This window comes from Pseudophryne corroboree, chromosome 5 (assembly GCF_028390025.1).
Source record: "Pseudophryne corroboree isolate aPseCor3 chromosome 5, aPseCor3.hap2, whole genome shotgun sequence".
NCBI lineage: Eukaryota > Metazoa > Chordata > Amphibia > Anura > Myobatrachidae > Pseudophryne > Pseudophryne corroboree.
Genome location: NC_086448.1, coordinates 543,566,602 through 543,590,931, shown reverse-complemented (window position 1 = coordinate 543,590,931; position 24,330 = coordinate 543,566,602). Strand labels below are relative to the sequence as shown.

At 46.1% G+C, this 24,330-nt stretch overlaps 1 pseudogene; it reads right to left on the bottom strand.

Moving 5' to 3' along the window:
• Positions 1-6,740: 6,740 nt before the first annotated feature.
• Positions 6,741-6,859, bottom strand: LOC134931387 (5S ribosomal RNA; annotated as a pseudogene).
• Positions 6,860-24,330: the final 17,471 nt, after the last annotated feature.

Here is a 24,330-nt window from a genome sequence, read left to right as displayed (position 1 = left end):
CTGTTATGTGTAAAAGGAGGCTCTGCTTGCCATAATGTGTGACAGGGGCTCTACCTGGTGTATTGTGTGACAGGGGCTCTACCTGGCATAATGTGTGAAAGGGGCTCTACCTGGCGTAATGTGTAAAAGGGGCTCTACCTTGTGTAATGTGTGTAAGTGGCGCTACTGTGCGGCATAATTTGAATAATGGAGACTACTGTGCAGCGTAATATGAATTGCTATTATTTTGTGGCCATGCCTCTTCCCCATGAAGCCACACCCGTTTTTTGTCACATTCGCCCTATTTTAAATATGATGGGGCGCCAATGCTGTTTCTTGCACACAGCGCTGACATGTCTTGTTACGGTACTGGTGAGGAGTGCAAATTTCTGAAACAGGGCATCTACATTTTTGTGTAGACTCCCAGGCCTATGCTCCATTGTAAACTGAAAAGTTTTTAGTGCCAGGAACGAACTGGTAAACAAACTGGTAAATTCACCTCTCGGTTTCTCTGCATCTATTGTAATACAGCATGGTCCATTATTAAGGAGAACTGTCTTCCCAGCAAGTAGTACAAAATTGCATTTCTAGCCCACTTTACTTGCAGGCACTCCTTCTCTACTGTAGTGTGCTTTTGTTTCACAACAACTTTCTGCTCAAGTCCAATACATGATGTCCTTCCCTCTTATTTTATCAGAAGCATCTGTCTTTAAGAAAACCCTGCAAGTAAAATGAGGTGCCTACAGTACCAGAGGGGTACAAAGGGCAAGCCGAAGATCTGCCAATGCTATCTCAACAAAACTGGTCAACTCCACCCAATCAGGACAGCATATTTTAAGCATCTATCAATGAAGCTGTTCTAGTGGCCCAGGAAAGTTGTCAACGTAGTCTTAGGCTTTGAACAATTTTTAACATAGTCAACTTTTCCTATTTGAGGTTTCACCTGACCCTGGCCAACTATGTAACCTAAATACTTAGCTTCTCTTAGGGCCACTGCACATTTCTTAGGGTTAGCTGTGAAACCTGCAATCTCAATGAGGTCAGAACTGCCTCAACCATAGGAAGATGTGATTCCCAGGACTATGAGTGTATAACAAAGTCATCTACAGTAGATAGGCAGCCGCAAAGGTAGTGTGGGGTTTTAGAACCTTGTTCATCACTCTTTGAAAAGTGTCTGGCACTCCATGCAAACCAGAGGGTAGGACCTTGTACTGGAAAAGGCCTTCGTGGAAAGAAAAAGCTGTCTTTTCCTTGGCTGTGGGTGTAAGAGGAATCTGCCAATAGCCCTTTTTAAGAACAAGGGTGGTTAAATAGTTGCTGCTGGCCATACCTTCCATCAGTTCATCCACCCATTGCATTGGGAAGGCATGAAATTGGGACATGCTGTTTAACTTTCTGAAGTCATTGCAGAACCATGAGCTGCCATTGGGTTTTGAATTCAGCACAAATGGGCTATACCACTCACTAATAGACTTCTCAATTACCCCCAGTTGGACCATGCTCTCTACCACTGTTCTAACTGCACTTGGCGTAGCCTCAAGGATCCAGTAGGGTTTTTGTTTCACTACTACCTTGGGAAGCATGACAATATCATTTAAATCAAGGCTGAGCACTCAGATTGGGAAGAAAACATGTCCTTGTTCCATTGTACCATCTCCTCTACCAGCCGCTTTTGCTCTGCAGATAAGATAGGTTCTATGTTAATCAAGGAATTTTCCACTACCATACTCAACAACCCTGGCACCAAATACTCATTATGACACAGTACATGATAAATCTGCCCTTCCTTCCTCCTCCCAGCCTGTCAGACCTTATAGTTCACAGTGCCAACCACATCTACCACCTCATAAGGCCCCTGCCAATAAGCAAAGAGCTTACTCTCTTGGGTTGGCACTAGAACCAAGACCTTATCCCTGGGACAGAAGGACCAGTTTATGTAAGAAGTATCATAATTTTTCTTCTGCCGACCTTACGCTTCTTCTACATGTTGGACCACCAGAGAGATTAACTTTCCCAAACTGTTGTACATTTGATCAACAAATTGTACTACATTGGGTTCTCTAGGCCCCTGTTATTCCCAACCCTCATTTAGCATATCTAAAATCCTCGGGGGTTGCCTCTCATACAGTAGCCCAAAAGGGCAAAACCCCATTGAGGCCTGGAATAGCAGGTAAGGAAGGAGAGTGTCCTAATCCAACTTTTCCTATGCCACTGCCTTTCTGATCATATGCTTCAGGATCCAATTAAACCTCTCCTCTAGTCCATCCGTTTGTGGATGGTAAACGGAAGTGCAAAGGGTTTTTCCCCCTAGCAACTGATACATATCCCTCATTAGCCTGGATATGAAAGACATACCCTGATTTGTAAATTTCAGATTCCTAATCAGGCATTCAAGTGAACCAGCTCCCTTGCTATCATACTAAACTTTATATTTCATAAAGATACTGCCTCCGGATAGTGTGTTGCGTAGTCTAGCATAACCAATACATACTGGTGTCATCGAGGCGACTTCTCTAGGTGCCCAACCAAATCCATGCCGATTTGTTCAAAGGGCAACTGTATTAATGGTAGTGTAACAACAGGGGCCCAGTATGAGGGTTTAGGGCAGGTTCTCTGGGAAAATGAGCAAGCCTAAAAAAAAACTTTCCATGGCTATGTGTACCCCCAGCCAATGAAACCTAAGTAGGACTCTCTCCCAGGTTTTGTCCTTGCCCATGTGCCCCTCCATACATGAGTATGTGCGGATTTTAGTACCCAATGAGACATGTACTTGGGGTACCGCTAGTTGTTCCACAACCCTCTCCTCTAGAGTGCTCACTCTACACAGGCAATCATTTTTAATCACAAATTAGGGCCCTCCTCCTGATGGTTGGCCCACTTGGGACATCCTGTTAACCTCTATCACCACCTTAAAGGTTTGTTCCAGGGTAGCAACATTAACTTGGTGCCAGGCAAAGTCCTATAATGGAAATTGTCTTGCCACTAGTGACCAATCCGTGTCTTTATTGGGCCCTGTAGCTGCTTCACCTGCAGTTTCCCCAAGGAGGATGCAAATGGTCAGCCCATGTCCAACCTGTGAGAATACATCATCAATTTGCCTGCGCGCACTGGAGCAGTTTCTTGCAACAACAACTCTGTTGCCCTAAAGTGTAGATCTTGTTCTCTCGTGGAAATTTTCTTTAAGAACAAAGACCCAACAGGTGAATCAGTTGCCAGGATGTCCAATTGGACATAAGATCACCTCCTGGAATAACGGAAAGTCATGCCCCAAGATAAGTGGATATGGCAGCTTAGGGGCTATAGCTGCCTTGATCCATATGCATGTGCCTATGGGAATCACCTGTTAGGGGGTGGCAGTTGGATGCTTATGCTGGTAATGTCAGCCCAAAAAGAACCAATAACTGCAAAATATTTTCACTGTACTGTACAATGGGGGTCATTCTGACCCGTTCACTAGCTGCTTTTTATCGCAGCCGAGTGAACGGGTATCCACTGCGCATGCACCGGCGCCGTAGTGTGCCAGCACATGTCAGATGGCCGAATGCCATAGCTGAGCTGCGATTGCCTCTGCCTGATTGACAGGCAGAGGCGGTCGCTGGGCGGGAGGGGGTGGAACGGTGGCGTTTGGCCGCCATCTCATGGGCGCGGTCCGGCCAATGCAGGCGTGGCCGAACTGTGCGGGGAACGGCGCGCAGCGGCTGTGTGACGTCATACGCAGCCACTGCGGGGCCGGGAGCTGCGCTGGTCGGGAGCTACTCTTGAAGTGCAAAGGCATCGCCGCTGCGCAATGCCTTTGCACTTCTGCGGAGGGGGCTGGCACTGACATGCGGGGTGGACTAGCCCCGTGCTGGGCGTCCCACCGCATGACAGTGTGAATAATCGTAGCTGTGCTAAATTTAGCACAGCTGTGATCATCTCGGAATGAGGACCGATATGCCATCTGGAATGGAGTGTAAATGGGTAGCACATGCACATACTACCCCTGTAAGCTGCCCTACTTAGTAAATATATACTGTAAAAAATAAAATAAAAGTCATAGTTTCTTTTATTATTCTATTAAATTGACTATCATCAAATGATGGCTTATAACCAAACAATGAAAATAGTAAAATTAGGCAGGCGGGGGGCAGCCATTACTTATGTGCCTAGGGGTGCCCTCACCCCTAAATCTGCCCCTGTCCACACGGTCTGGCCCCCAAAAGTTACTGGCCACTGAGGGAGTCATGAGATGTTGTATGAACACAGGATCTTCACTTTTGGCAACGGAGGTGCAGCTTCTGCTAGGATCAGGAAACCTGAAACCAATAAGTTCTTTACCTTTGTTCTCCAAAGTCATGACCATGTTCTGGTTAACAAAGACGTTTACTCAAAATAACCCATATCCCTTCTGGGTTACACTCAAGTTTCAGTAGCTTGGGTACATTGGTCCTGCCTCCTCGGCAAGGGAGCAGTCCATACACTCTGACAGTGTCGGGCACTCCTTCCAGATGTGTCCAGGCTCCCCACATTCAAAACATGTTAACTTAGCCAGCCTTGGGTTCACCTCTTTATCCATGGGATTTTTCACTGTCGGGCCTGGGTGGATCCTGGACAATCTCAGTTTTTGTCTTGGCATAGATTTTGGCACAAAGCCAAGAGGTTTGGTCATTTGCGGCAATGCCCCAAATCGCTCCATCAGCTGATGTGGCAAGTTTTTCCCTGGTTTCAACCATTTTTTTTAGTATTTTGTTCGAAGCAGCTGAGGGCCTTATTCAGAAATCCATTGATGCATGCAAGCAGCATTGTATTTTAGTCTGATCTCTAGGAGGAGCATGCAGCAGACGTCTCAGTAGAAGAGACGACTCATGCATGTAGCTGCAATCCCAGCACTGACGTCATAGGTTTACTCAGGATTACTGAATTACTGAACCTTACTCAGCTGACCAGTGGAAGCAGGGGCTGCAAGGCAAGGAACTCTGTGTGGTGACATGCAGACCACTGGCTCTCCTCTCCTGAAAAATGTGGCCAGAATGCCCCCATTTCTTGGACCCTGGCCAGGAACACCCCACAGAGCCCCCAAATCTCTCTGCCTGTCAATCAGGCAGAGGCTTGGGTTTGAGCGAACTATGTGCAGTATTGAAGGACCCATTTTCTATATGCGCATGAATTGACTTCAAATCATGTCACCACTCCTCTTCTCCATATAAATGATGCTCTGTCATATCATACATGTGTCTTCCTTATTGAAATGTCTCAGACAGGACCACTATATTATCGGGGGGAGGATCATCTTTCCAAGAAGTTTCCATCAAGGACTATACCAAATCTGCCCCTGAACTCAATAATGCTGATTTAAATCAATGGGTTTTTTTATGACACGGATGCTTAACCTGTCGGGTTGACTATGAGTGCCATTTCAAATTCTCACCTTAAACTCGCTTACAAAACCCACAGCTGCATAAAAAAGCCATATGTCTCTTAATACATCAATTGAATGTTTCACTCATATGGTAGATAAAATTACAATCAAGCACTCAAAACAAAAAATCTCAGAAATCTCAGTCCTGCTGAGCAGGCGGTACTCAAACATTTGTCAATCAAGAAATTTTAGCAAATACCGAAATTCCCCTATGTTCAGCAGACAAGGGGGGGTGGGATGGTGACACAGCTGAGATCTTGAATGGTATATAGGTTTAAGGACTCGACTGTAGGGATCCAGTCAGTCAAAAGGCCGACGCTGGAATCCCAGAACCCATCAGAACACCAACGCAAGACTCCCGACCAGGTCAGCATCCTGATGTCACAATACCAAAAGCCTGGATCCCGAAGGTAAGTATAGCCAGTAGCCAGAGTTGGACTGGCCCACAGGAATACAGGGGAAAACCCCTGGTGGGCCCCATTGGCCCACCTTCTCTTCTAGGGATCAGGTTCCAGACTGTGCACTTGAATTATACATTATACATACAGTACATTACCTTGTATTGCACAGGAATATGGTGTATTGCTGTTAATCTGATACATTATCATGCATGCACTACAAGTATTTACTATATATATATATTTATCAAGGGTCTCAGACCATGCACTTTTTAATATAGGGGTCTCTCGCCTTGGCCCTGCAGCTGTTATGGAACTACACTTCCCAGCATATTCTGCCGCTGATTTAGCATGGGCTAATATCTGAAATGTGGCAGGGCATGCTGGGAACTGTAGTTCCATAACAACTGAGAACAACTATCAAAAAAAGAAGACTGTTTTGTGGGCACACTCTTGCTTACTTAATAATGAAAAAAGTGAGTATTGAAACATTAAAACATAACTTGTATTATTTCTCACATAATATTAGTTTTGTATCCAACAGCTAGAAAACAGACTCAACATACTGTACATGAATAAAATTTTGTTAAAAATAAGGTGTGTTCTGGTTCATCTATATCGATGATAGATTGGCAGAAGAATGTAGACACCAACAGTACTACATCCATGTCTTCCACACCAGTACAAGTAATACTTGTGTTAATGGGACCTAAATTGGTCATACAGTTTTTTTAGTAGGCCCTCATGCACCAGATTCACACTGTCCTTATTAAATAATTATTGGTACAATGTGTCCACATTTAGGAGGCTCTGCATTGTTTACTATTCTTTCTTCAGTACTTTCTTATCACTCACAAATTGCTATCTGTAAATATATACATAGTAAAGGATTGCCCGTTTAGTAGGAAGGAGGAAGCAATGGTGATCCTGCTGTTAGTGTTGTGTCAGAATAAATAATTTGTGCCGTGCTACTACACTTGGTATTCCCTGGAGGTCTCCCTTCCAGGTACTGACCCAGCCCAACACCGTTTAGCTTCCAAGATCAGACGAGTTTGGGCATGTGCGGTGAGGTATGGTAGTAGGGAATTGACATATATCTCTGACTCAGTAATGAGAGTGCACCTTATTTAGGACATGATAGGGATAACAGTCGCGGAAAAAGAGTTTTGTTCAAGAAGAATACAAACAAGAATGTAGCTCCAGAGAAATACAGTATGTGGATCTGCTGTCCGCGTTAGACAGAAGGTCATCTGATATCACCTGTTGATATCAATTTGCCCCTCTGAATCACGGATGAGAGTCCACTTAATAAGTGGAGATTGAAAAAGAAGATTGGTGTAGCAATAAAGAATGGCAGTCTTAATCTGTACCCATAGGCATAGGGTAAAATGAACTCAATTTACAGAGGATTATCTGATGAATTACTATTATAAAGATGCTGTCATCAGTGCCGCAGAGATCTACACAGAATAAGGGTTCAAAATGGTGACCAGGACCTTAATTCACTTGTCAGTCCAGGTCCCTAAATATGTTCTGTTAATATAATCTCTGTATAAGTGATATGTCCAAAAGGCATCAATACATTCATTCATTTTAAACAGACACAAGGAGGAAGCACCACATTAGAGATAATAGTAAGAATAATGTCCATTATCTATATCTTAGTACTGCATTTGCATATTATGCACTAGTGTATGCCAGAAGTACACATATAGTATCACTAGGTGCTGCAGACAGAAGAAAGGTTATTCTGTCAACTTAAGCCTAAATCCTATTGATACTTTTGTGCCCAAAAGGCAGGTATGTGAGAAATATCTGTGTTTTTAGAGACACAATGGATATCCAAAGGGATTTTTTTATATAGAGTACACTGGGTGCAGATTGAGTAGTTACAATCAATGATAATGCTAAAGGTGTTATCTTATGATCTGACAATGAACACAGAAGATTCCACATAGCAGAAGTACAACATTTGTGCAAGGCATCAATAGCAACCCAGCGGTATCCTGTCCCAGGCACATAAATTCAATGCACAGTGACTATGCACATATTAATGACAGAATAGAAAGATTTTAGCAATTGCTGCCCAGGTCCCTGTGCATGCCAAATTGCCTTAGGCTCGTGTGGGTGCTCCGATGTCAAGGGTCCATCCATAGAGAGGGGAGACAGTGGTACTTTTATATAAAGTGCACTGGGCACAGATTGAGCAGTTGCAATCAATGATAATGATGAGGGTGTTATTTTATGGGGTGGTCTTCAGTATGCCGAATGCCTGGATCCCGGTGCACAGTATACCAGCGCCGGAATCCCGACACCAGGCATACCGACAGATATTCTCCCTCGTGGGGGTCCACGACCCCCCTGGAGGGAGAATAAAATAGTGTGGCGCGTGTAGCGCGCCCCTGTGCCCCGCAACATGGCGAGTGCAGCAAGCCCGCAAGGGGCTCATTTGCGCTCGCCACGCTGTCGGTATGCCGGCGGTCGGGCTCCCGGCGCCGGTATGCCGGTCGCCAGGAGCCCGGCTGCCGTCATACCATACTACATCCATTTTATGATCTGACAATCCACACAGAGAACTCCACATAGCAGAAATACACTATTTGTACAAGGTATAAATAGCAACCCAGTGGTATCCTTTCCCAGGCACATAAATTCAATACACAGTGACTATGCACATATTAGTGACAGAATACAAAGATTGTACCGCTTGCTGCCCAGGTCCCTGGGCATGCCAATTTGCCTGAGGCTCAGTGTGGGTGCTCCGATGTCAGGGGTCCATTCAGAGGGGAAAATGCGTTTTACCAATGTAAACGGGCTTGTTCACTTCCAATTGAAATTGAACAGGTACATTTTGTGGTTTAAATACCCTGTATTAGGGTTATGAGCCAATCATTGCAGTTCAGGGCACTGATGTATCCATACATCCCTGTCCCGTGTGTTGACATCGGCGGTAGTAATCATCTTCACTTCCGCCACGTTGCTGGGTAACCGATCACGTCTGCAATCATGTCTGTCAGTGTAGTAACGTAAGCGTCTTTATTGGTGCAGGTCCATGTAGTGACTAGAGATGAGCGCCGGAAATTTTTCGGGTTTTGTGTTTTGGTTTTGGGTTCGGTTCCGCGTCCGTGTTTTGGGTTCGACCGCGTTTTGGCAAAACCTAACCGAATTTTTTTTGTCGGATTCGGGTGTGTTTTGGATTCGGGTGTTTTTTTCCAAAAAACCTAAAAAATAGAGATGAGCGGATTCGGTTTTACTCGGTTTTACTCGGTTCTCAAAACCGAATCTTATTGGCTCACGGATGTCACGTGTTTTGGATAGCCAATAAGATTCGGTTTTGAGAACCGAGTAAAACGGAGTAAAACCGAATCCGCTCATCTAAAAAACAGCTTAAATCATAGAATTTTGGGGTCATTTTGATCCCAAAGTATTATTAACATCAAAAACCATAATTTCCACTCATTTTCAGTCTATTCTGAATACCTCACACCTCACAATATTATTTTTAGTCCTAAAATTTGCACCGAGGTCGCTGGATGACTAAGCTAAGCGACCCTAGTGGCCGACACAAACACCTGGCCCATTTAGGAGTGGCACTGCAGTGTCACGCAGGATGTCCCTTCCAAAAAACCCTCCCCAAACAGCACATGACGCAAAGAAAAAAAGAGGCGCAATGAGGTAGCTGTGTGAGTAAGATAAGCGACCCTAGTGGCCGACACAAACACCGGGCCCATCTAGGAGTGTCACTGCAGTGTCACGCAGGATGTCCCTTCCAAAAAACCCTCCCCAAACAGCACATGACGCAAAGAAAAAAAGAGGCGCAATGAGGTAGCTGTGTGAGTAAGATAAGCGACCCTAGTGGCCGACACAAACACCGGGCCCATCTAGGAGTGTCACTGCAGTGTCACGCAGGATGTCCCTTCCAACAAACTCTCCCCAAACAGCACATGACGCAAAGAAAAAAAGAGGCGCAATGAGGTAGCTGTGTGAGTAAGATAAGCGACCCTAGTGGCCGACACAAACACCGGGCCCATCTAGGAGTGGCACTGCAGTGTCACGCAGGATGTCCCTTCCAAAAAACCCTCCCCAAACAGCACATGACGCAAAGAAAAAAAGAGGCGCAATGAGGTAGCTGTGTGAGTAAGATAAGCGACCCTAGTGGCCGACACAAACACCGGGCCCATCTAGGAGTGTCACTGCAGTGTCACGCAGGATGTCCCTTCCAAAAAACCCTCCCCAAACAGCACATGACGCAAAGAAAAAAAGAGGCGCAATGAGGTAGCTGTGTGAGTAAGATAAGCGACCCTAGTGGCCGACACAAACACCGGGCCCATCTAGGAGTGGCACTGCAGCGTCACGCAGGATGTCCCTTCCAAAAAACCCTCCCCAAACAGCACATGACGCAAAGAAAAAAAGAGGCGCAATGAGGTAGCTGTGTGAGTAAGATAAGCGACCCTAGTGGCCGACACAAACACCGGGCCCATCTAGGAGTGTCACTGCAGTGTCACGCAGGATGTCCCTTCCAAAAAACCCTCCCCAAACAGCACATGACGCAAAGAAAAAAAGAGGCGCAATGAGGTAGCTGTGTGAGTAAGATAAGCGACCCTAGTGGCCGACACAAACACCGGGCCCATCTAGGAGTGTCACTGCAGTGTCACGCAGGATGTCCCTTCCAAAAAACCCTCCCCAAACAGCACATGACGCAAAGAAAAAAAGAGGCGCAATGAGGTAGCTGTGTGAGTAAGATAAGCGACCCTAGTGGCCGACACAAACACCGGGCCCATCTAGGAGTGTCACTGCAGTGTCACGCAGGATGTCCCTTCCAAAAAACCCTCCCCAAACAGCACATGACGCAAAGAAAAATTAAAGAAAAAAGAGGTGCAAGATGGAATTGTCCTTGGGCCCTCCCACCCACCCTTATGTTGTATAAACAGGACATGCACACTTTAACCAACCCATCATTTCAGTGACAGGGTCTGCCACACGACTGTGACTGATATGACGGGTTGGTTTGGACCCCCACCAAAAAAGAAGCAATTAATCTCTCCTTGCACAAACTGGCTCTACAGAGGCAAGATGTCCACCTCATCATCATCCTCCGATATATCACCGTGTACATCCCCCTCCTCACAGATTATCAATTCGTCCCCACTGGAATCCACCATCTCAGCTCCCTGTGTACTTTGTGGAGGCAATTGCTGCTGGTCAATGTCTCCGCGGAGGAATTGATTATAATTCATTTTAATGAACATCATCTTCTCCACATTTTCTGGATGTAACCTCGTACGCCGATTGCTGACAAGGTGAGCGGCGGCACTAAACACTCTTTCGGAGTACACACTTGTGGGAGGGCAACTTAGGTAGAATAAAGCCAGTTTGTGCAAGGGCCTCCAAATTGCCTCTTTTTCCTGCCAGTATAAGTACGGACTGTGTGACGTGCCTACTTGGATGTGGTCACTCATATAATCCTCCACCATTCTTTCAATGTTGAGAGAATCATATGCAGTGACAGTAGACGACATGTCCGTAATCGTTGTCAGGTCCTTCAGTCCGGACCAGATGTCAGCATCAGCAGTCGCTCCAGACTGCCCTGCATCACCGCCAGCGGGTGGGCTCGGAATTCTGAGCCTTTTCCTCGCACCCCCAGTTGCGGGAGAATGTGAAGGAGGAGATGTTGACAGGTCGCGTTCCGCTTGACTTGACAATTTTCTCACCAGCAGGTCTTTCAACCCCAGCAGACTTGTGTCTGCCGGAAAGAGAGATCCAAGGTAGGCTTTAAATCTAGGATCGAGCACGGTGGCCAAAATGTAGTGCTCTGATTTCAACAGATTGACCACCCGTGAATCCTTGTTAAGCGAATTAAGGGCTCCATCCACAAGTCCCACATGCCTAGCGGAATCGCTCCGTGTTAGCTCCTCCTTCAATGTCTCCAGCTTCTTCTGCAAAAGCCTGATGAGGGGAATGACCTGACTCAGGCTGGCAGTGTCTGAACTGACTTCACGTGTGGCAAGTTCAAAGGGCATCAGAACCTTGCACAACGTTGAAATCATTCTCCACTGCGCTTGAGACAGGTGCATTCCACCTCCTATATCGTGCTCAATTGTATAGGCTTGAATGGCCTTTTGCTGCTCCTCCAACCTCTGAAGCATATAGAGGGTTGAATTCCATCTCGTTACCACTTCTTGCTTCAGATGATGGCAGGGCAGGTTCAGTAGTTTTTGGTGGTGCTCCAGTCTTCTGTACGTGGTGCCTGTACGCCGAAAGTGTCCCGCAATTCTTCTGGCCACCGACAGCATCTCTTGCACGCCCCTGTCGTTTTTTAAAAAATTCTGCACCACCAAATTCAAGGTATGTGCAAAACATGGGACGTGCTGGAATTTGCCCATATTTAATGCACACACAATATTGCTGGCGTTGTCCGATGCCACAAATCCACAGGAGAGTCCAATTGGGGTAAGCCATTCCGCGATGATCTTCCTCAGTTGCCGTAAGAGGTTTTCAGCTGTGTGCGTATTCTGGAAACCGGTGATACAAAGCGTAGCCTGCCTAGGAAAGAGTTGGCGTTTGCGAGATGCTGCTACTGGTGCCGCCGCTGCTGTTCTTGCGGCGGGAGTCCATACATCTACCCAGTGGGCTGTCACAGTCATATAGTTCTGACCCTGCCCTGCTCCACTTGTCCACATGTCCGTGGTTAAGTGGACATTGGGTACAACTGCATTTTTTAGGACACTGGTGAGTCTTTTTCTGACGTCCGTGTACATTCTCGGTATCGCCTGCCTAGAGAAGTGGAACCTAGATGGTATTTGGTAATGGGGGCACACTGCCTCAATAAATTGTCTAGTTCCCTGTGAACTAACGGCGGATACCGGACGCACGTCTAACACCAACATAGTTGTCAAGGCCTCAGTTATCCGCTTTGCAGCAGGATGACTGCTGTGATATTTCATCTTCCTCGCAAAGGACTGTTGAACAGTCAATTGCTTACTGGAAGTAGTACAAGTGGGCTTACGACTTCCCCTCTGGGATGACCATCGACTCCCAGCAGCAACAACAGCAGCGCCAGCAGCAGTAGGCGTTACACGCAAGGATGCATCGGAGGAATCCCAGGCAGGAGAGGACTCGTCAGAATTGCCAGTGACATGGCCTGCAGGACTATTGGCATTCCTGGGGAAGGAGGAAATTGACACTGAGGGAGTTGGTGGGGTGGTTTGCGTGAGCTTGGTTACAAGAGGAAGGGATTTACTGGTCAGTGGACTGCTTCCGCTGTCGCCCAAAGTTTTTGAACTTGTCACTGACTTATTATGAATGCGCTGCAGGTGACGTATAAGGGAGGATGTTCCGAGGTGGTTAACGTCCTTACCCCTACTTATTACAGCTTGACAAAGGCAACACACGGCTTGACACCTGTTGTCCGCTTTTCTGTTGAAATACCTCCACACTGAAGAGCTGATTTTTTTGGTATTTTCACCAGGCATGTCAACGGCCATATTCCTCCCACGGACAACAGGTGTCTCCCCGGGTGCCTGACTTAAACAAACCACCTCACCATCAGAATCCTCCTGGTCAATTTCCTCCCCAGCGCCAGCAACACCCATATCCTCCTCATCCTGGTGTACTTCAACACTGACATCTTCAATCTGACTATCAGGAACTGGACTGCGGGTGCTCCTTCCAGCACTTGCAGGGGGCGTGCAAATGGTGGAAGGCGCATGCTCTTCACGTCCAGTGTTGGGAAGGTCAGGCATCGCAACCAACACAATTGGACTCTCCTTGTGGATTTGGGATTTCGAAGAACGCACAGTTCTTTGCGGTGCTTTTGCCAGCTTTAGTCTTTTCAGTTTTCTAGCGAGAGGCTGAGTGCTTCCATCCTCATGTGAAGCTGAACCACTAGCCATGAACATAGGCCAGGGCCTCAGCCGTTCCTTGCCACTCCGTGTGGTAAATGGCATATTAGCAAGTTTACGCTTCTCCTCCGACAATTTTATTTTAGGTTTTGGAGTCCTTTTTTTACTGATATTTGGTGTTTTGGATTTGACATGCTCTGTACTATGACATTGGGCATCGGCCTTGGCAGACGACGTTGCTGGCATTTCATCGTCTCGGACATGACTAGTGGCAGCAGCTTCAGCACGAGGTGGAAGTGGATCTTGATCTTTCCCTAATTTTGGAACCTCAACATTTTTGTTCTCCATATTTTAATAGGCACAACTAAAAGGCACCTCAGGTAAACAATGGAGATGGATGGATACTAGTATACAATTATGGATGGACTGCCGAGTGCCGACACAGAGGTAGCTACAGCCGTGGACTACCGTACTGTACTGTGTCTGCTGCTAATATAGACTGGTTGATAATGAGATGTAGTATGTATAAAGAAGAAAGAAAAAAAAACCACGGGTAGGTGGTATACAATTATGGATGGACTGCCGAGTGCCGACACAGAGGTAGCTACAGCCGTGGACTACCGTACTGTACTGTGTCTGCTGCTAATATAGACTGGTTGATAATGAGATGTAGTATGTATAAAGAAGAAAGAAAAAAAAACCACGGGTAGGTGGTATACAATTATGGATGGACTGCCGAGTGCCGACACAGAGGTAGCTACAGCCGTGGACTACCGTACTGTACTGTGTCTGCTGCTAATATAGACTGGTTGATAATGAGATGTAGTATGTATAAAGAAGAAAGAAAAAAAAAACCACGGGTAGGTGGTATACAATTATGGATGGACTGCCGAGTGCCAACACAGAGGTAGCTACAGCCGTGGACTACCGTACTGTACTGTGTCTGCTGCTAATATAGACTGGTTGATAATGAGATGTAGTATGTATAAAGAAGAAAGAAAAAAAAACACGGGTAGGTGGTATACAATTATGGATGGACTGCCGAGTGCCGACACAGAGGTAGCTACAGCCGTGGACTACCGTACTGTACTGTGTCTGCTGCTAATATAGACTGGATGATAATGAGATGTAGTATGTATAAAGAAGAAAGAAAAAAAAACCACTGGTAGGTGGTATACAATTATGGATGGACTGCCGAGTGCCGACACAGAGGTAGCTACAGCCGTGGACTACCGTACTGTACTGTGTCTGCTGCTAATATAGACTGGATGATAATGAGATGTAGTATGTATAAAGAAGAAAGAAAAAAAAACCACGGGTAGGTGGTATACAATTATGGATGGACTGCCGAGTGCCGACACAGAGGTAGCTACAGCCGTGGACTACCGTACTGTACTGTGTCTGCTGCTAATATAGACTGGATGATAATGAGATGTAGTATGTATGTATAAAGAAGAAAGAAAGAAAAAAACACGGGTAGGTGGTATACAATTATGGATGGACTGCCGAGTGCCGACACAGAGGTAGCTACACCCGTGAACTACCGTACTGTGTCTGCTGCTAATATAGACTGGTTGATAATGAGATGTAGTATGTATAAAGAAGAAAGAAGAAAAAAACCATGGGTAGGTGGTATACAATTATGGATGGACTGCCGAGTGCCGACACAGAGGTAGCTACAGCCGTGGACTACCGTACTGTACTGTGTCTGCTGCTAATATAGACTGGTTGATAATGAGATGTAGTATGTATAAAGAAGAAAGAAAAAGAAAAAACACGGGTAGGTGGTATACAATTATGGATGGACTGCCGAGTGCCGACACAGAGATAGCTACAGCCGTGGACTACCATACTGTACTGTGTCTGCTGCTAATATAGACTGGATGATAATGAGATGTAGTATGTATAAAGAAGAAAGAAAAAAAAAACCACGGGTAGGTGGTATACAATTATGGATGGACTGCCGAGTGCCGACACAGAGGTAGCTACAGCCGTGGACTACCGTACTGTACTGTGTCTGCTGCTAATATAGACTGGATGATAATGAGATGTAGTATGTATAAAGAAGAAAGAAAAAAAAAACACGGGTAGGTGGTATACAATTATGGATGGACTGCCGAGTGCCGACACAGAGGTAGCTACAGCCGTGGACTACCGTACTGTACTGTGTCTGCTGCTAATATAGACTGGATGATAATGAGATGTAGTATGTATAAAGAAGAAAAAAAAAAAAACCACGGGTAGGTGGTATACAATTATGGATGGACTGCCGAGTGCCGACACAGAGGTAGCTACAGCCGTGAACTACCGTACTGTGTCTGCTGCTAGTATAGACTGGATGATAAATAATGATATAAAAAATATATATATATCACTACTGCAGCCGGACAGGTATATATTATATAATGACGGACCTGCTGGACACTGTCTGTCAGCAGAATGAGTTTTTAATTTTTATAGAATAAAAAAACACCACACAAGTCACACGACGAGTGTACTTTTTCAGGCAGACATTCAATCACAATATACTATACTGGTGGTCAGTGTGGTCAGGTCACTGGTCACAGTGGTCAGTGGTCAGTCACACTGGCAGTGGCACTCTGGCAGCAAAAGTGTGCACTGTTTAATATGTACTCCTGGCTCCTGCTATAACCTATAACTGCTCCCCAGTCTCCCCCACAATTAAGCTGTGTGAGCACAGTCAGATATTATACATAGATGATGCAGCACACTGGGCTGAGCACAGATATGGTATGTGAGTGTGACTGAGTCACTGTGTATCGTTTTTTTCAGGCAGAGAACAAGAACAGAACGGATTATTAAATAATAATAAATTATAAAACTGCACTGGTGGTCAGGTCACTGGTCATCAGTCACTAGTATAACTCCTCCTAAGCTCCAGTAAGTAAATGAAGTGTCTCACTCTCACTCTCCTATCTATTTTAATTTCTAAACGGAGAGGACGCCAGCCACGTCCTCTCCCTATCAATCTCAATGCACGTGTGAAAATGGCCGCGACGCGCGGCTCCTTATATAGAATCCGAGTCTCGCGATAGAATCCGAGCCTCGCGAGAATCCGACAGCGTGATGATGACGTTCGGGCGCACTCGGGTTAACCGAGCAAGGCGGGAAGATCCGAGTCGCTCGGACCCGTGTAAAAAAACATGAAGTTCGGGCGGGTTCGGATTCAGAGAAACCGAACCCGCTCATCTCTAGTAGTGACATCGGCAGAAGTCCCTCTGCCATGTTGCTTAATAACCCATTGCATTGGTAAACATAAACATAAAAGCCGAGCGGTCTTTATTTAATCTGGTTGCTAGGTGACCTCAAGTAAGTTATAAATACAAGCTTGGCTTGCTATTAAATGGACCAGATATAGTGATTTTGATTAATTTAAATAATTGCTGAGTTATGAAGTTTAATAAATGTAGAGATATACAGAGGTACGGACATTTACTGGGTCGCTAAGGTATTAGCTATGTTAAGGGACTTGTAAAATTATAAGAAAGAATAGCATGGTGGTGGCTACCTAACTGGTTGAACTATTGTAGGCACATATTTTATTCTATTAAGTGCAATTAATCTTTGGTTTTATAAAAAAATTAGTATGTGCCTGAGGTGTCTAATAGATGTGTGGGGTTATACAGTTTAAAGTCATAGTAAAGAAAAGTGCACCAAAGTGAGTCATAAATTCCAAATTGCCCAATACACTATGTGAGGATTATTGTACGAAAGTGAGGTGTTACTTCTAGGAGTGAAATCCTAATAAAAATGAAGTGAAATGAATTAGGTCAACAAATTGTGTGCAAGTGATTAATAGTGATAAAATATAAGTGTAAAAAACATGGTCCAATCGAATATAAGTGTCAAAATGTGTACACACAAGGTGAGAGACCTGTTGAGAGTAAGGGGAGTGATTGTCATCTATTACAAGAGGGGAAAGGGGGCAGGTATGCATAAGTGAAATCAGGATCAAATGGAGTGAGTGTAATTCAAAGTATGCACCTGAGGTGCAGGTTTACCTTGGGAAATCTAGAGATGAGCGGGTTCGGTTTCTCTGAATCCGAACCCGCACGAACTTCATGTTTTTTTTCACGGGTCCGAGCGACTCGGATCTTCCCGCCTTGCTCGGTTAACCCGAGCGCGCCCGAACGTCATCATGACGCTGTCGGATTCTCGCGAGACTCGGATTCTATATAAGGAGCCGCGCGTCGCCGCCATTTTCACACGTGCATTGAGATTGATAGGGAGAGGACGTGGCTGGCGTCCTCTCCATTTAGATTAGGAGAGAGAGAGAGAGATTGACCTGAGGCTGATACTGTAGAAGAGAGTGCAGAGTTTAGTGACTGACCACAGTGACCACCAGCAGTGCAGTTGTTTTATTTAATATATCCGTTCTCTGCCTGAAAAAAACGGTACACACAGTGACTCAGTCACATACCATATCTGTGTGCACTGCTCAGCCCAGTGTGCTGCATGCCTGCATCATCTATGTATATATTATATATCTGACTGTGCTCAGCTCACACAGCTTATAATTGTGGGGGAGACTGGGGAGCACTGCAGTGCCAGTTATAGGTTATAGCAGGAGCCAGGAGTACAAGACAGTCACATACCATATCTGTGTGCACTGCTCAGCCCAGTGTGCTGCATCATCTATGTATATATTATATATCTGACTGTGCTCAGCTCACTCAGCTTATAATTGTGGGGGAGACTGGGGAGCACTGCAGTGCCAGTTATAGGTTATAGCAGGAGCCAGGAGTACATATTATATTAAAATTAAACAGTGCACACTTTTGCTGCAGGAGTGCCACTGCCAGTGTGACTGACCAGTGACCTGACCACACTGACCACCAGTATAGTTAGTAGTATACTATATTGTGATTGCCTGAAAAAGTTAAACACTCGTCGTGTGACTTCACTTGTGTGGTGTTTTTTTTTTAATTCTATAAAAAACTCATTCTGCTGACAGACAGTGTCCAGCAGGTCCGTCATTATATAATATATATACCTGTCCGGCTGCAGTAGTGATATATATATATTTTTTATATCATTATTTATCATCCAGTCGCAGCAGACACAGTACGGTAGTTCACGGCTGTAGCTACCTCTGTGTCGGCACTCGGCAGTCCATCCATAATTGTATACCACCTACCCGTGTTTTTTTTTTCTTTCTTCTTTATACATACATACTACTACATCTCTTTATCAACCAGTCTATATTAGCAGCAGACACAGTACAGTACGGTAGTTCACGGCTGTGGCTACCTCTGTGTCGGCACTCGGCAGTCCGTCCATAATTGTATACCACCTAACCGTGGTTTTTTTTTCTTTCTTCTTTATACATACATACTACGACATCTCTTTATCAACCAGTCTATATTAGCAGCAGACACAGTACAGTACGGTAGTTCACGGCTGTGGCTACCTCTGTGTCGGCACTCGGCAGTCCGTCCATAATTGTATACCACCTAACCGTGGTTTTTTTTTTCTTTCTTCTTCATACATACATACTACGACATCTCTTTATCAACCAGTCTATATTAGCAGCAGACACAGTACAGTACGGTAGTTCACGGCTGTGGCTACCTCTGTGTCGGCACTCGGCAGTCCGTCCATAATTGTATACCACCTAACCGTGGTTTTTTTTTCTTTCTTCTTTATACATACATACTACGACATCTCTTTATCAACCAGTCTATATTAGCAGCAGACACAGTACAGTACGGTAGTTCACGGCTGTGGCTACCTCTGTGTCGGCACTCGGCAGTCCGTCCATAATTGTATACCACCTAACCGTGGTTTTTTTTTTCTTTCTTCTTCATACATACATACTACGACATCTCTTTATCAACCAGTCTATATTAGCAGCAGACACAGTACAGTACGGTAGTTCACGGCTGTGGCTACCTCTGTGTCGGCACTCGGCAGTCCGTCCATAATTGTATACCACCTACCCGTGGTTTTTTTTTCTTTCTTCTTTATACATACATACTACTACATCTCTTTATCAACCAGTCTATATTAGCAGCAGACACAGTACAGTACGGTAGTTCACGGCTGTGGCTACCTCTGTGTCGGCACTCGGCAGTCCGTCCATAATTGTATACCACCTACCCGTGGTTTTTTTTTCTTTCTTCTTCATACATACATACTACGACATCTCTTTATCAACCAGTCTATATTAGCAGCAGACACAGTACAGTACGGTAGTTCACGGCTGTGGCTACCTCTGTGTCGGCACTCGGCAGTCCGTCCATAATTGTATACCACCTAACCGTGTTTTTTTTTTCTTTCTTCTTCATACATACATACTACGACATCTCTTTATCAACCAGTCTATATTAGCAGCAGACACAGTACGGTTGTTCACGGCTGTAGCTACCTCTGTGTCGGCACTCGGCAGTCCGTCCATAATTGTATACTAGTATCCATCCATCTCCATTGTTTACCTGAGGTGCCTTTTAGTTGTGCCTATTAAAATATGGAGAACAAAAATGTTGAGGTTCCAAAATTAGGGAAAGATCAAGATCCACTTCCACCTCGTGCTGAAGCTGCTGCCACTAGTCATGGCCGAGACGATGAAATGCCAGCAACGTCGTCTGCCAAGGCCGATGCCCAATGTCATAGTACAGAGCATGTCAAATCCAAAACACCAAATATCAGTAAAAAAAGGACTCCAAAACCTAAAATAAAATTGTCGGAGGAGAAGCGTAAACTTGCCAATATGCCATTTACCACACGGAGTGGCAAGGAACGGCTGAGGCCCTGGCCTATGTTCATGGCTAGTGGTTCAGCTTCACATGAGGATGGAGGCACTCAGCCTCTCGCTAGAAAAATGAAAAGACTCAAGCTGGCAAAAGCAGTAGCACCGCAAAGAACTGTGCGTTCTTCGAAATCCCAAATCCACAAGGAGAGTCCAATTGTGTCGGTTGCGATGCCTGACCTTCCCAACACTGGACGTGAAGAGCATGCGCCTTCCACCATTTGCACGCCCCCTGCAAGTGCTGGAAGGAGCACCCGCAGTCCAGTTCCTGATAGTCAGATTGAAGATGTCAGTGTTGAAGTACACCAGGATGAGGAGGATATGGGTGTTGCTGGCGCTGGGGAGGAAATTGACCAGGAGGATTCTGATGGTGAGGTGGTTTGTTTAAGTCAGGCACCCGGGGAGACACCTGTTGTCCGTGGGAGGAATATGGCCGTTGACATGCCTGGTGAAAAAATACCAAAAAAAATCAGCTCTTCGGTGTGGAACTATTTCAACAGAATTGCGGACAACAGGTGTCAAGCCGTGTGTTCCCTTTGTCAAGCTGTAATAAGTAGGGGTAAGGACGTTAACCACCTCGGAACATCCTCCCTTATACGTCACCTGCAGCGCATTCATAATAAGTCAGTGACAAGTTCAAAAACTTTGGGTGACAGCGGAAGCAGTCCACTGACCAGTAAATCCCTTCCTCTTGTAACCAAGCTCACGCAAACCACCCCACCAACTCCCTCAGTGTCAATTTCCTCCTTCCCCAGGAATGCCAATAGTCCTGCAGGCAATGTCACTGGCAATTCTGACGAGTCCTCTCCTGCCTGGGATTCCTCCGATGCATCCTTGCGTGTAACGCCTACTGCTGCTGGCGCTGCTGTTGTTGCTGCTGGGAGTCGATGGTCATCCCAGAGGGGAAGTCGTAAGCCCACTTGTACTACTTCCAGTAAGCAATTGACTGTTCAACAGTCCTTTGCGAGGAAGATGAAATATCACAGCAGTCATCCTGCTGCAAAGCGGATAACTGAGGCCTTGACAACTATGTTGGTGTTAGACGTGCGTCCGGTATCCGCCGTTAGTTCACAGGGAACTAGACAATTTATTGAGGCAGTGTGCCCCCGTTACCAAATACCATCTAGGTTCCACTTCTCTAGGCAGGCGATACCAAGAATGTACACGGACGTCAGAAAAAGACTCACCAGTGTCCTAAAAAATGCAGTTGTACCCAATGTCCACTTAACCACGGACATGTGGACAAGTGGAGCAGGGCAGGGTCAGGACTATATGACTGTGACAGCCCACTGGGTAGATGTATGGACTCCCGCCGCAAGAACAGCAGCGGCGGCACCAGTAGCAGCATCTCGCAAACGCCAACTCTTTCCTAGGCAGGCTACGCTTTGTATCACCGCTTTCCAGAATACGCACACAGCTGAAAACCTCTTACGGCAACTGAGGAAGATCATCGCGGAATGGCTTACCCCAATTGGACTCTCCTGTGGATTTGTGGCATCGGACAACGCCAGCAATATTGTGTGTGCATTAAATATGGGCAAATTCCAGCACGTCCCATGTTTTGCACATACCTTGAATTTGGTGGTGCAGAATTATTTAAAAAACGACAGGGGCGTGCAAGAGATGCTGTCGGTGGCCAGAAAAATTGCGGGACACTTTCGGCGTACAGGCACCACGTACAGAAGACTGGAGCACCACCAAAAACTACTGAACCTGCCCTGCCATCATCTGAAGCAAGAAGTGGTAACGAGGTGGAATTCAACCCTCTATATGCTTCAGAGGTTGGAGGAGCAGCAAAAGGCCATTCAAGCCTATACAATTGAGCACGATATAGGAGGTGGAATGCACCTGTCTCAAGCGCAGTGGAGAATGATTTCAACGTTGTGCAATGTTCTGATGCCCTTTGAACTTGCCACACGTGAAGTCAGTTCAGACACTGCCAGCCTGAGTCAGGTCATTCCCCTCATCAGGCTTTTGCAGAAGAAGCTGGAGACATTGAAGGAGGAGCTAACACGGAGCGATTCCGCTAGGCATGTGGGACTTGTGGATGGAGCCCTTAATTCGCTTAACAAGGATTCACGGGTGGTCAATCTGTTGAAATCAGAGCACTACATTTTGGCCACCGTGCTCGATCCTAGATTTAAAGCCTACCTTGGATCTCTCTTTCCGGCAGACACAAGTCTGCTGGGGTTGAAAGACCTGCTGGTGAGAAAATTGTCAAGTCAAGCGGAACGCGACCTGTCAACATCTCCTCCTTCACATTCTCCCGCAACTGGGGGTGCGAGGAAAAGGCTCAGAATTCCGAGCCCACCCGCTGGCGGTGATGCAGGGCAGTCTGGAGCGACTGCTGATGCTGACATCTGGTCCGGACTGAAGGACCTGACAACGATTACGGACATGTCGTCTACTGTCACTGCATATGATTCTCTCACCATTGAAAGAATGGTGGAGGATTATATGACTGACCGCATCCAAGTAGGCACGTCACACAGTCCATACTTATACTGGCAGGAAAAAGAGGCAATTTGGAGGCCATTGCACAAACTGGCTTTATTCTACCTAAGTTGCCCTCCCACAAGTGTGTACTCCGAAAGAGTGTTTAGTGCCGCCGCTCACCTTGTCAGCAATCGGCGTACGAGGTTACATCCAGAAAATGTGGAGAAGATGATGTTCATTAAAATGAATTATAATCAATTCCTCCGCGGAGACATTGACCAGCAGCAATTGCCTCCACAAAGTACACAGGGAGCTGAGATGGTGGATTCCAGTGGGGACGAATTGATAATCTGTGAGGAGGGGGATGTACACGGTGATATATCGGAGGGTGATGATGAGGTGGACATCTTGCCTCTGTAGAGCCAGTTTGTGCAAGGAGAGATTAATTGCTTCTTTTTTGGGGGGGGTCCAAACCAACCCGTCATATCAGTCACAGTCGTGTGGCAGACCCTGTCACTGAAATGATGGGTTGGTTAAAGTGTGCATGTCCTGTTTTGTTTATACAACATAAGGGTGGGTGGGAGGGCCCAAGGACAATTCCATCTTGCACCTCTTTTTTCTTTTATTTTTCTTTGCGTCATGTGCTGTTTGGGGAGGGTTTTTTGGAAGGGACATCCTGCGTGACACTGCAGTGCCACTCCTAAATGGGCCCGGTGTTTGTGTCGGCCACTAGGGTCGCTAATCTTACTCACACAGTCAGCTACCTCATTGCGCCTCTTTTTTTCTTTGCGTCATGTGCTGATTGGGGAGGGTTTTTTGGAAGGGACATCCTGCGTGACACTGCAGTGCAACTCCTAAATGGGCCCGGTGTTTGTGTCGGCCACTAGGGTCGCTAATCTTACTCACACAGTCAGCTACCTCATTGCGCCTCTTTTTTTCTTTGCGTCATGTGCTGATTGGGGAGGGTTTTTTGGAAGGGACATCCTGCGTGACACTGCAGTGCCACTCCTAAATGGGCCCGGTGTTTGTGTCGGCCACTAGGGTCGCTAATCTTACTCACACAGTCAGCTACCTCATTGCGCCTCTTTTTTTCTTTGCGTCATGTGCTGATTGGGGAGGGTTTTTTGGAAGGGACATCCTGCGTGACACTGCAGTGCCACTCCTAAATGGGCCCGGTGTTTGTGTCGGCCACTAGGGTCGCTAATCTTACTCACACAGTCAGCTACCTCATTGCGCCTCTTTTTTTCTTTGCGTCATGTGCTGATTGGGGAGGGTTTTTTGGAAGGGACATCCTGCGTGACACTGCAGTGCCACTCCTAAATGGGCCCGGTGTTTGTGTCGGCCACTAGGGTCGCTAATCTTACTCACACAGTCAGCTACCTCATTGCGCCTCTTTTTTTCTTTGCGTCATGTGCTGATTGGGGAGGGTTTTTTGGAAGGGACATCCTGCGTGACACTGCAGTGCCACTCCTAAATGGGCCCGGTGTTTGTGTCGGCCACTAGGGTCGC